Below are 14,516 nucleotides of genomic sequence, written 5' to 3' on the forward strand. Positions count from 1 at the left end.
CTAAAATGAGGTAGGTAACACAATTGCATGTTTTCTAGTTCACCACGTCCATTTCTCTCCCTCAAAAACTCGTGTTCTGTTGCCAAAGAGAACTCTGAGCCCAACTTTTTACACCGAGCCCGACTTTTTACTTCTTTGCTATGGCAGGGATCAGGTCTTGCCTGATCAATTCTATGGAGACAATGCCCAGAGGACTGAAGCCTGTAAAGTCTGATGCTGACAACCCCGCTCGAGACCTTCCAGGCAGGGCCGTCCCATGAAGTCAGATTCTTAACTTTAAGGGTTTGTTCCCACACACTCATTCATCACAACCACCAGAGAGTTTCAGTAATGAAACGGCAGCGTGTAAGAGAGATCTCTAAATCAGATTCTTCATGCCGTGTTCCTCCGATGTTTAATCAATTAGAAAAACACAGACCTCCCCGCAGGCTGTGGGGCTACTGTGGATCCGTTTATAGAGTCATCTTGGGCGCAACAAACGCCTGCAATTGGCCACTGACTTATAAGCAGTAGCCAAGGTCAGAAGATCTGCTCCAAGAAGTGGCCACGCTGTGCACACACACAGAAATGTACATTCACAAAAAGAAAGGAGAGGAAAAGACCAAGAGGAAGAAGAAACACACACACACACACACACACACACAACAGAAGAAGAGAGAGAAAGAGAGAAAGCACCACACCCCTGACAACAGCAGCTTTGTGACCCCTCTGGTAATGTTACCCAGTTTTGTTTATCATGAAAAGATCCCATTAATGCCTCAGCCCCATCAAACAGCACACCAAGTCCATGAATGGCACCTATCAGAGCCCAGGGTAAATCCAATGATTAGAGGGAATTCGCCAAAGGGCCTTTGTAGCTGAGAAAAATGCCTACTCCAGAGAGGAATGCAGAAAATTCCTGGGAGCACAGGCTCTCCTTTGTTGGCAGTCTGGCGGTATTTTGGAGCAAATAAAGGGACAAAAATGGGATCTTAGATGCAATGAACATTTGAAGAAAATGTTTTTCAAAGACTTCCTTGAAACATTTCTTTTGAAAAAACAAAACAAAACAAAAAAAAGATTACTCCGATAAAGATGAGCTACAGAATTTGGACCCCAACCACCATTTTATACTACTGCACCACCCTGGAGATTCTCAACAGGAATATAGTTTCAGTTAGCTCTCCTTTGTCCTGCTGAGTTTCCTGGTTAAACAGTAAGCCAACGTTAAAACTTTGCAGATAAGAAAATACACACATCCACACGCACGTTCACTCACTCCCCTCAAATTTACTGACAGAATAAACTGAGACTTGGCATTACACAAAGGCATCGGACAAGGAGAGGGGGATAGCATCTAGTACTGAATCGAGGGTATTAACCAAACTCAGACCAGAACAAAGCAAAAAGAATATGCTGAGCTATCACCATTATCAAAACATGTAGACAACCAACCAGAAAGAAAATCTGCCAGGCAGACTCTGTAGGAGGAAGAAGGGAAGTTAAGGCATAAGGACCCTAGGCAGACGTTAAGTTTTGCTCTCTTTGTTCTGTACACAAGCACAGTATTTATTTACTAAAAGCCCCTAACTAAGGTATGGCAAGAAGAACATTCCTGATGTCATTTTTACCATTCGGCAGCCTCGTCTACCAGAACATGCCAAAGGAATGTTAGGCCCATGATACTTCTTTTAGTGCAGTTTTCCTGGGGAAAACAGAATCTTTCAGTTGTGTTTGCTGAGAAGAAGCTGACATACTTGAAAAATGAATCAGAACTTTGAGGTACATGGGCATTTTAAGCCTTAAACCTCAGGTAATCGTCAGGAAGGCATTTGGGACATCTGAATTTCTCATTTTTCCAAAATGTTACCCCCCCCTTCCTAAGGCCCAAACAATTTTAATGACTTTTCTGCACAATGTGCCCCGAAGTGTAATACCTTTCCTCATAAATCTTGTTATAGACTTATTTTATATTCCATTTTAATGTTTGCTGGGTTGAGGGAGGAGCAAAGTAATAATCATGTAATTCCACTTGAAGGTTTTCCTCCCCTTTCTCCTGGGCTGAAATCTAATAAAATATTATTTATTTGCATCTTTGGACAGCTATTCAGTAACATTTTCAAAACTGTAGTAAAGCGGTTGCAAAGGTGGTGTCTTTATTGCTTTGCAAATGTTGTTCATTTTATTATGTTTTAAATGCCATTTTACTGGTACCAGTGGATTTACATTATAAAGCTGTAGTAGGATGCTATTTGGGGTCTACACAACAAATGCAAGCCTTTGGTTTGTGCTTCTCTGTACTCACTTCTGTTTGCCCATGTAACCATATAAAACCATGTAAGTCTCCCAGACTTCCCTTCCAAATAATTGAGCATACATAATTGTGGGATTACTGCATCACTGTTTATGACCAACCTTGCCCTTTCTAAGAGTTACTCCAATAAGTCTCTACCTTGGGGTGTACCCCCATAAAGTTTATACATCTGTGCACCAAAAGGGAGAGGTCAAATTTACTTTTGCATCATTAAATATACAGTTTTGCAAGCACCAATGGATACACTACAATACAATACGATGGCTTGAAAAACAATTGGCATACTTTCCTGATTCATTTTGCAAATTTCCTCCTGTGCCTGGACTGAAAAAGCTTTATTACTAGAGTTCTTATGAACAAAGTGCTCAGTTTTGACTATGTAAAAAGAGATCCATTTGAAAGAAATGTCCAGAGCAGAAATAAATTTAAGCACAGAACAAAATAAATGCTCTCGATGACCCTGATGCAGGAGTCCCTATAAATGGAGTGTACCTCTCTACCACTATAGAGTTCTCTGAAATCTAGCCAAATGCATAAATCCTAGAAATATCTCCTAAAAGATAAGAATGAGCTTGGAAAATAGATCATCAAAGAAATATGCAGTGCCTATAAAAATAAACCACACACACACACACACACACACACAAACACACACACTTTTCATTTACCAGATCCTCTTTCACTAATCTAGCAGATGGTAGAAGTTTTAAAACTAAGTTTTTTAAACTGCAATCTGATTTTCTATTTAAGGCAGAATCCTCAGCATGGTAAGAAATACAGATATACAATGGATATAATACAATCACCAGGGTCACATAACCATGCTCATGTTAATTTGGCCATGGAAAAGAAGAACGATTAATAAGAATTGTGAATTCAAAAACATAACACTAATTGTTAGGAATATAAATTGTTACTCCTCTGTATCACTTCTTTATAGTACTATAATCTTAAAAAGAGCACGAATTAAAAAATACCATACAAGCATTCTAATTCAGCTAGTGACATTTCGGGGTCCTCAGAGCAAAAACAAACAATGCTAAGCAACAGCTATCCTGTGCAGGCTGGACTCTAAATAGAGTCCGAGAATCAGACCCAAGTCTTGCTTTCTCCCCTCTTAGAAGACTCAAGCCGCTCTAATCTCTTCCCCTTTTAGTTCCCATCCTCCAAAACCAGACCAATTAAACTTTTTGCCAGTTAGTTGCTTGAATCTTGAAATCACAGCTCTGATTTAGCTCTTTGTCACCAGAGACTTTAAGGCCAGGTAGAAACCATGAAGGTGAAGGTCAAATAAAAGAAGGTTCTGACCAGCCATCTCTCTGGAACCCTACAAGGTTCACTACAGAGGAACAGCTTGTACAAGGAGGTGGTTTCCGAAACAAGTTCTGCTCTGTCTCAATTTACAAACGCTAATAAAACCTCTAGGTGGGACTCAACGCTACCCACTCTCCCCCCAGCCCCCCACCTTTTAACATTTTCAACATGAGCTCTCTGGAAGACAAAGACCTCCCTGTTGAAAATATAAAAACCATAACAAAAGAGGTTATTTGCTCTTCGGTTCTTTTCAAACGTATCTGTTTGGTGTGGAGGCATACAAAGGTGGATTCTGGAGCGCCTTGTCTCCACTGATCTTGTGAGGCCAAGCGCCTTGCAGCTCAGCTGTAACCGCACCGACCGTGAAGAGCCAGGAGATGCTGCTCTGAGCAAAATAGGTTCTTGCTGCGGCCCTTGAAGGTCCTCCTGTACTAACAGCAATTAGAGAGCCGAGCTGTAATTTCACCCCTCCTTCACGCAGGACCTTGTCTCCCCTTCTACAGGAAACAGGGCTGAGTTAGTGGGGCATGACTATAATAGGAATCTGTGACTGTGGCACAGGGTAGCCATCGGTATAAATCTGTCATAGACACACTCGCAGAGGAAGAGGGACTTCCATACACTGCAGCCTTTACACTTTTTGATGCAGACACAGATTTATGGCACACGGGAAGCAGAGCGCCTTTGAGCCAAAGGGGCCCTGTGAATCAAGGCCATTTTGTAGGTTTCTGCCGCTTGAAAGAGCTACACATTTATAATTGTGCTTGAAGTCAGCCCCCTTCCAGCCCCAGGAGGCAGCACCATTTGGTTGAAATAAAACTGAGGACTTTTCCCAACAGCTGGCCAGCTCCAGTTTAAGTTTTAACAACAGGATGAATGGATTGAGGACTGCTGAAGGGATCAAAAAGCATTATGCCAGACTTTTGGAGACCCCTTCCCCGGCTACACCGTTCCCATGTATCAGATTCATTCAGAGATGATGAACTCTGCTTTGAAGAGTTCCCTTGCATTGTTCACCCAACACAGATGCCTCTTTCACCAAGATCCTTAAAAATGATCCAACCAAGACCTCGAGGAAATGTCTAAAAAAAGTTCCAGATAAGAGAAGGAAAAAAAGGAGTCAGCTAGGAGTAAATTAAAAACCAGCCCAGAGTTGGTGTTAATTAATTAAAAACACAATTTCAAAGCATCCTTAATAGAAGACTTCCTCCACGCAGCCACTATCTGATTCAGGGAGTGACTCAAGCAATAAAATCACAGTTGGGACGACTCTTGTGGGGCCGGCAGGCCAAGTTCAATATTTTCCCTATGAGGCATGCCTGTACTATAAAAAGAATGTGATGTTTGAAAATGAGTGTCTCTGCTCTCTGTGTGCTGGCATTAAAAAGCTTTCCTAGCCCTCCTGCCACATTTCGAGAGTACAGTATGAATCACAATCATGTGGCGAGCACCTCCTTGCCAAATTCTTTCACGCTGCTACCACGGTGCATTCCCTCTCAGGCTTCTGCCAGCAGCCTCGGTCCCCCGGCCAAGACCATCAGCGCGAGCATCGAGCATCGGCGGAGAGGCAAGCACTCCGCCCCACGTTCACCAACGAGGAGACGAGGAGGCGCGTTATCGTAAAAACCGTAATCGCTGAACTGACTGAGTGGGCAGGAGGGGCAGAAGTCAGCTGAGAGAGGAAGCAAAGAAGCCCGAGAGAAAGGACGAGATACACAAAAGAGGGACTGACCCTGTCAAGGGTGTCGTCTCTTGTGTCCGGCACGGGATTAGGTTCTTTCTTTCTTTTTCTTTTGTTTAAATGCATTTCCACTTTAGTCCGTGAACAGACAGTGCAACCTGGGTTTTTGGAGTAGAATTCAGTGCTTCAGGGAATTAGGTTCTTTAACCTCATGCTCCTCATGTACTACTTCTGGAAAACGATCACCAATATTGAGGGAACGGAGACCCACAGGTAATGGAGAAGGGGCTTTGCTGGAACCCGAGCTCCTGTCCCTGTTGTTTTTTTCTCTTTATCCTGCCTCCTCTGATTCTGAAGCCCAACCTCGGAAAAGCCACAAACTGCTCTTCTGCCATCATCTCGATCTCTTTAATACTTAAGCCGCTCTCTCAGTTACCACCGTCCCCTAAGTGCACATAATGCCACTGTCAACAATACATGCTTATTAAAATACTTGTCAGCCAGATTAACATCCACAGACCCATCTTCCACAGCCATGACCACGGAGCCCATCCAAATGCTGCTCTGGGGTCATAAAGGGGGCTGGGAGGGTGTATGGAGGGAAATATTATTGTAGTTCAACATCATGAATCACTACTGATGGAGCCGCTCAAAGTTTATCCCCTACTTACATCTGCATTTCCTTTGTGTTCATTTATTGCTGTGGTTAACTACAGATTAATCGACTTGCCAGTTTTCTGGCTGAGTCTCCTGTAAGCCTAGCATTGTCTGGCCCCTCTGAGGCACAAATGGATCACGAAACCAGGAAGCTCCCTGGAGTTAGAATGCTTGTTTATCCCAGTCTTCTAAGTGGCCTGTTAGGTATAAGGGTTTAGAATCAAAAGCTGTGTTGGAGGGGCTAATTTTCCATGTTTCACACCGAAAAGGCAACTTGTTCCAATGGCTGGGAAGATATGGAAAGGGAGGTGAAGGAAGGAATGGAAGAGTCAGGTCACGTGCAAGAGTGTACAGGAGAAGCAGTAAAGTGGTCCTCTTAATCTCAGTCTAATCCAGGAAGGAGTTAGTCCTTCATGGGGTTCTGGTCTACCTGACAGGCAGGGTGGGGATGGGGCTGGGGGATATCGGTTTTCATGGCACATGTAGCTGGCTGAGTCAGTAGTATAATATGGCTGCAAAAAAATAAATAAATAAAAAATAAAAGAAAGGGGGCGCCTGGGTGGCTCAGTCGGTTAAGCGACTGCCTTCGGCTCGGGTCATGATCCTGGAGTCCCGGGATCGAGCCCACGTTGGGCTCCCTGCTCAGCGGGGGGTCTGCTTCTCCCTCTGACCCTCTTCCCTCTCGTGCTCTCTGTCTCTCATTCTCTCTCTCTCAAATAAATAAATAAAATCTTTAAAAATAAATAAATAAAAGGAAGAAAGATTTACATCTTAAACGGTATTCTAGACATATATTATTTAGAATAATACTAGGTGCTGATCTTGCTTTTCTTTGCATTGATCAAATCCCAAGAACCTACTAATGAAAGATTAAGTGGGATTTTGAAAGGACTCAAAACAAAGACCTATTACTATATTCAGTCCATCATTCACTTAGCAATTATACATTGTGCAGCTATTATTTCTCAGACACTGTGCTAACGGCTGGACATACAAAGATACATAAGACATGGTCTCTGTCCTATTGGAGTTGAATACGGTGAGATAATACAGTTTTCAAAGTGCTATAGTTTAAAAGTGGACTGTACGTAGTCACCACTAACTTTGTGGTGTAATAATTTTTGAGATTTGGGCAACTCTCAACTTGCTTAGTGTTTTTGCTAGTAAAATTAGCCCAGAGGAATTTATCAGATTCTTTGCTAGTGAAGTACTCTGTGAGTTGGTGATGTTGTTGTACAGATCCATATTTGCGGCAATTATGGAAAAAATAGAGTGGGTGAGAATCCGTGGGAAGACAGCCTGGATAGTCTCTCGTGCAGAAGGCAGAAGAATTTTTCAAAATGATTCACCATATACGTGGGGTTAAGGTGTAGAAAGAAATAAGGAGTCAAATATGACTGCTCTGAAGCCAACCTGCCCTGCCTGGTTCTATCATTTACTCCTTAGCTGCTGAATTCTCTAGCAAATCCCTTTACCCATCCGTGCCTTGGTTTCTTCATCAGCAAAACGGAGGTGACACCAGTGCAACTGCATTGAGTATTGTGAGAAAGAAATGAGATAATCCTTACAACCAACCTGATATGTGTACTGTCTTATGACCGAAACCACTTCAAAACTAAGATTTGTCAACAACTACCCACCTACTTCTTTAAAGTCACACCTGGATTCATTCACCATTCTACAAAACTAGAATATTCTGCCCTATACCTTGTTGGCCTCGTGTACTGGGTTTTCAGTTAGCATTCCTGGAATGGAAACTCTCTACATTATTCACCTGTTTTTATCTGTGTGTATATATAGTCATTCACTACGTATGTATTTATTACGTATTTACTATGACAGGTCATCTGGACGTCTACAGTGTATCTCTGAGCACCCTTGATCCAGTGCTAAGATCATTCTGTTGGGAAAGAGAAGGAACCAAGATCAGATAACACTGGCAACTCACGGTCCACTGAGGATATTGTTGGAATTATAGAAAAAAGCTTTTTTCTTTCCTGGAACATGAGAAAAAAACTGATGGTGTTAACTGTAATTATTTACAACAATCAGTCTTATCAAATCCAAATGAAAGAAGTCTTAAGTATGTAGTTGGATACTAGAGTTTATGTGACAAAGTAATAAAAAAAAAGCCTAGGAGATTAAAATGGGCACAATTAACACTTCTTTTAAAAGATGTTTAATATTTTGGATATTTGGAATAGACTGGAGTAGGGTGAAGTTAAAATCTAAAGTATAATAAAACAGGCTATCAAGCTTGTCATCCTGCTCACTAGTACACACACGGAGGGCAGCTCACTGCTGGCAGAAAGAACACAGGGTCGGAAGCCAAAGGAGCTGAATAGGAGCACATCTCTAAAAAGGGATGCTTGCGGCGCCTGGGTGGCTCAGTCGATAAGGGTCTGCTTTCGGCTCAGGTCATGATCCCAGGGTCCTGGGATCGAGCCCCGCATCGGGCTCCCTGCTCGGCGGGGAGCCTGCTTCTCCCTCTCCCATTCCCCCTGCTTGTGTTCCCTCTCTCGCTGTCTCTCTCTCTGTCAAATAAATAAATAAAATCTTAAAATAAATAAATAAATAAAAATAAAAATAAAAAGGGATGCTGGTCCCTGGGCTCCTGAGTCATCTGTGTTATAAGTTACATAAGATAAACTGATCAAAATGCCTCACACACTGGAGGCACGGTATACATATTGGTGAATGAATCGGTGAGTCAAAGATGTAAACGAAGTTTTACTCAAAGTTTTCTTTTTAAGAAAATATCTGTGCCTCCCTAACTGGCAAACTACATCCTATACCCCTACTCCACGATGGAAAAGGGCATTAATAACCTCCTAGAAACAAACTGCTATTTCTTATAGTCTTTGTGAAGGTGTGTGTGTGCTTCTTTGTGAGACAGATCAAGGGAAACTCTAAAACCTACGGGGTGATCTAAAAGACACATAATGCCTTGGGATCAAAGGCAAGCAAGGCATGATTAGAATAATAAACCCAAAAGTTGTTTTGTTATTTTTTAAAACTTATCTATAACAGACTATGTTGACTGTAGATCTTACTATCAAAGACCTAGTGATCAAAATCCAAAGAGTCTTTACTGTTTAATTATTTTAACTATAAAAGTTATGATCTGACTCTGGTTCTTTAAGATTTTCAGAGTTTCACAGATTCTAAGTATAAAATATTTTTCATAATATTCTTCCATACGATGCTTCGCTGGAATGTCAACTTGAAAAAGAATAGTCAAGATAAGCTTTTCATTGCTGTCATTGAATGGGCCTCAGAGCAGGTCACGAAACTTCCGTCTTTGAAATTTCCCACTAAAATAACATTGACTGTATGGGGGCCAGTTGTGTAATGAGCTCTTTATAGAAAAGGCATCACTTAAGTTGCCAAATAAACAGAGTGAGGTAATTGGCCTTCTACAATTCTGGGCCACAAAGAACACACATTACTTTCTAAATGAGCTCAAAGTCATTAAAAATCCCAAGAATTTCATAATCCAACCTATAGTTCAAGAGAGTCTTGCTTACTTATTAAGGGGCGCTGGAGGAAGGTAATGAATAAAGCAGGAAATGAGACATTCAATAGACTGTGCCTTCAACCAGCAAGAGTGTGTTCAAGATAAGGCGGAGAGCGAAAGTGACCACTGCCAGTGGGCTCTTGGCTGGGAAACTGAGAAGCTCTGTCTGGAAATTTCTCTTGAATTCAACGGTGCGCCCGGGGTGGATTTTTGCCTCCCTCCCCAAACACCACTGTGTTGTCTTTTAGTCAAGGTCCCTCTCAGGAATCCCCTGCAGGAATGATGGATCAAAAGGAGCTCCTCACCAGGAGGAGGAAACAAGACTGTGGGTGCTAGAGAATCTTCAACCTCAGTGAACTCTCAGCTTGAAAGCAGTTTGAGAACGGTCCAGTTTACATTCCACTCAGCAGCCTAAACTCTTAAAACTGTGCGCTCCTGATTTAGTCAATGAACGTTTTTAAAGAATGGTGACAAGAGAGGAAGGAAGATACGTAAGCCAAGTTTCAGAAGACTAATCCTTTTACGTAGTAATTCACTTTTTTTTTTTAAAAAAGGACATTTCTATGGCATAGATATTTGATCTTATCAAATCAAATTTTATTATTATTTATTCTTATTTTTTTTAAGATTTTATTTATTTACTTGAGAGAGAAAGAGAATGCATGCCTGTGGGGGAGGGGCAGGGGGCACCGTGAGGGACAAGTGGACCCAGCGCTGAGCCCAGATCCCCACGCAGGGCTCCATCTCACGACCCTGAGATCATGACCTGAGCCGAAACCAGGAGTCGGATGCTCAGCCAACTGAGCCACCCAGGTGCCCCTCAAATCAAATTTTAAAATAATTTTGGAACCGGGCCCCTCAAATTATAGTTATAAAAATTTTTTCATGTCACTGTTGTGATTATTATCATTTGAACCAAGAAATATGGGCGAGGTGTCCTGACTTGAAATTATTTTTATAAAAAAGGAAACTGGGTTTGAGATACCTAGAGTGTGCTGGAAGGTGCATGAATGATCCTGCTGCCTCAAAGCAAACTACTTTCCAGCATGTTATTTATTCCCAGGGATTGCACACATTCCAGATGACATCACCAGGGCTGCTGGTGCACAAGAAAATAAGCAAATGAGATACACATTGGCTCATGTGGCAAATCACTGGGTTTGCCAAATGGAAAAGAACAAAAACGGGGAGGGAAAACATTTTGTTTTCAATCTACAGGGATATTAATAAAACTCAAACCCAGCATTCTGTGGCTACATTTCCCAGGAAGAAGAGTCTCTTCTGGCCAAAAGAACATAACAACAAACTTTTGTATCTAGAAATATGTATCTCGTGATGTCATTTAAAAACCCACTATTTATCATAACTAGGGCTGGAAAAATGTTTCTCTGAAACTTGGACACCAAGAATAAAGTCGAGGACAAATTCTACCTAAAATAATCTGTAGTTCAAAGTAAATCAATTCAGTGAGGGTAATTTGATCCATTATTTGTCACAGCTTAAAATCAAAAGCTTCTCTAGATAAAATTCTAAAGAAAAAAGAAACAGCAAGTCACCACTTATTATAGTGCCAAAGACAGGATGAAGTAAGAGAATATAAAAATTTATTTAGGGCGCCTGGGTGGCTCAGTTGGTTAAGCGACTGCCTTCGGCTCAGGTCATGATCCCAGAGTCCTGGGATCGAGTCCCACATTAGGCTCCCGGCTCAGTGGGGAGCCTCCTTCTCCCTCTGACCCTCTCCCCTCTCATGCTGTTTCTCTCTCTCTCAAATCAGTAAGTAAGTAAGTAAGTAAGTAAGTAAATAAATAAATAAATAAATAAATAAAATCTTTTAAAAAATTTCTTTTAAAAAAGGGAAGACTTCCTATGCAAATGTAATTTATAGACACTAGAGAGAAATGAAAAAAGCAAACTGCATGTTGCTGATTACCAGTTAAAAGTAGAATCAGTCGGAAGGTTTATTATGATTTAAAACTTGTTGGACACTATTATAAGACAATTCCAGTTTGGAAGTCATCAGTGATTAATAACATGAGTTAACACTTACAAAGTACTTACTATGTGCCAAGCCCAGCTTTTTATATAATTAACTCATTTAATGCTCTCAACAACCCAGTATATCAATACAGTGATTCCCTTACCAGTCTCATTCCGGAGCTGAGGCAGCGAAGGCCCAGAAGATTAAGACCTTGTACGAAATCATGCAGGTACTGATTATTAGCACCTATTAATTTAGATGAGGCCAACTAACAAAAATTTAAAGATACTAATAAATATGGGGAATTTGGAAGCATAACTCCATGAGAACATGAAAAATTTTGAAAGAGAAATTTCTATTAGTAAAGTAATAATGCTGCACTTATTCAGACCTCTTACTTTGAGGATACAAATTACATGCACAAATGCACAACCTTCCTTAGAAATAAAGGCCAACGTAAATACAGTGCAAATTTTGCCCTTGACAGCAAAAGGAAGATATACTGGTGTGCTGATATTGATCAGTCATTATCAGCCGAGCAGCTACAATTTGGTAAACATGTTAATTTTTCCCAAGGGCCACTGGGCCTGCATACACATGAAAACATCACACGAAATTATTTTGCCCAGTTTTTAACCCCCTCCTGAATTCTCCAGTTTAAATGATACGTGCCTATGAGAAAAATCACTGGTGCCTTGATTTTCACAGAGTAGAATTTGTTTGGAAAGTAAGACTGCTTTATCATAAATCATGCCTCTTTCTGGAAACGCTTAGAATTTTGGAAGAAGTCACCTCAGCAATAATGTGGTCCAGCCTTTAATTTCCAGGGGAGAAAGCTCCAAGCCAAGGAGATGAAAGGCAGGTTAGCTTTAGCCTTAAGAGGGAAGCAGGACAGATAGCCCAGTGACTAAGAGCATGGGAGCACTTCTGAGCTGAGGGGCCTGGCAAGGTATTTTTACCTTTTTAAGTCTCACTGTTCTCATCACAAAGGGGGGAAACAAGACATGGGGTTGTTGTGGAAAGTAAGTGAGATAACAAATACGGAGCACTTGGCACAATCCCTGACACCCAGGAAAGGCTCAATCAGTGGTCATTGCTGCTGTATCACTCTCTTGACCCGGTGATTCATGACCAGTTAGTGTCCGAACTGAATGTAAAGCATCTTTGGAACAAAGGTTTATTATAAGCTGCTTCCTCATCCCTTACATCAGAACCTGGGCCTATCGAGGGAAGACCCCGTATCATTGGTGTTTTCCCCAAACATGACTATCCACCACCTCACTACCTCTTCTCTTTTTTTACCCTAGAATAATCCTTCAGCCTTTTCGCAAGTGTTTTCCATCAGAACAGAACTTCGAAGTTGACCATTTTAAACTCTCGGTCAGGAAGGCTCAGAACGCGCTTTCACAAAGGGGATAAACATAGATTCAGGAAGTCTGAACAGCAAAGATTCCATGGCTCACATTACCCGCTTCCTCATTATTCAAGTCCCGCTCTTCCTGGAAGGGGGAGGAGAGTCTGCCATTGATTAAACATTACAGTAACATCAGCACTGAGCAAAATCACATAATCAACCTGATCTGAACTCCAGGGTGCTCGCCCCTTCTTGTGGCAAGCAGCCCTGTTTTTCAAAACCACTTGGACGGCACATCAGGTATTTAGGAACAACGCCCAATCTTTCTGCTCCCCTTGCTCCTCAAGTCCTCCTTCAAACAGAGGAGCCAACAGGGACCCAGGGCTTCCTAAGTGGCAGGCACTGTGCCAGGCGCTTTGTTTACGTTTTCTCACTGAATTCTCCCAACCACCTTGAGAGGGAGAGGGTATTCTTCTCATCCCCGTTTTACGGATGAGCTAGCTGAGGCTAAGGAGAGTAAGTACCTTGTCCAGGGTTACATTAGCATCAGAGCTGCTAAAAACCAAACAGCCGTGCGGACGGGCCCTCGGGACACCCGGCTTGGCCTCTGCCCAGACAGGTCCCATCCTCCGCGGGCCTCAGTTTCCCGGCTTTGAGGGGATGCAGGCACTCTTGAAGTTCCCTTTCCTGCCTCACATTCCGCGGCCTGCTGCTGCTGCAGGCAGGCTTCTTTGTCTCCCCGCTCAGCTGCTCGGCCGGGCTTCCCTGGGCTCTGCCCTGTTTTGTTTTGGCTGCTGGACCTACTACAGACGGGCTCCTGGCAGCGCAGCCCCAGAGCGCAGCCGAAGCTTCCTCTTCGCTCGGTTCCTGGCCGCTTCAGTACGGACAGAAAAGGTGGGCAGGGGCCAACTGGCACAAGTCACTGAAATCGCAGCGCATGATTCTCAGACGAGCGGCAGGAAGGTCGGCACGCAGGACCCCGCCGTCTGCCGAGCTCTTTCATTGACTAACGTTGCTTTTGGCACGCACAGGCACCAGGGGTTTCCGTGCTCATTTCCCTCCAGTCGGAGCCGACAGCTTTGGAGGTAATGCTCCGCAGCCCCACGCCAGCAACTGACCGTCCAGGGACGGGCGATGGAGACACTCAACGGCAAAAGTCACAGGGGAACCCGCACGCGGATTCTCTCACCGCCGCACTGGGCAGCACGCAGCCTCCTCCGGGACCTGCCGAGGGCTCCGGCCGCGTCTGAGCACAGGGGAGAAGGTGTGCGGGTCAAGGGTGTGTAGGCGGCCGAGGGCCCGCCAGCCCGACACAGGCGTGGAAGGCGCGCCCCCCCCCGCCCCCCAGCAGGCAGGCTTCCTCCCCAGCATGCTGCTCTCATTAGCCGCGGAGGGAGGGAGGGAATGTGTGAGCGCTGTCTGCAGGGAGCCCAGCGAGCCAGTGAGCTCTGCCCTTCAGCCCAGTCCTCCTCCTCTCCCTGGGCTTCTCTCTCTCCCTCTCTCTCTCTCTCTCCCTCTCTCCCTCTCTCTCTCCCTCTCTCCCTCTCTCTCTCTCTCTCTCTCCCTCTCTCCCTCTCTCTCTCTCTCTCCCTCTCTCTCTCTCTCTCTCCCTGGGTCTAGGACAATACTCAGGCCAGGCCAGTTCCAGTCATAACTGGATCTTTCCACTACTTAGTAGCACACAGGAGGATTTGTTGGAGTGGTTTTCTGTTTTGTTTTGTT

This window comes from Mirounga leonina, unplaced genomic scaffold, assembly GCF_011800145.1.
Source record: "Mirounga leonina isolate KUSES-001 unplaced genomic scaffold, KU_Mleo_1.0 Mir_126, whole genome shotgun sequence".
NCBI lineage: Eukaryota > Metazoa > Chordata > Mammalia > Carnivora > Phocidae > Mirounga > Mirounga leonina.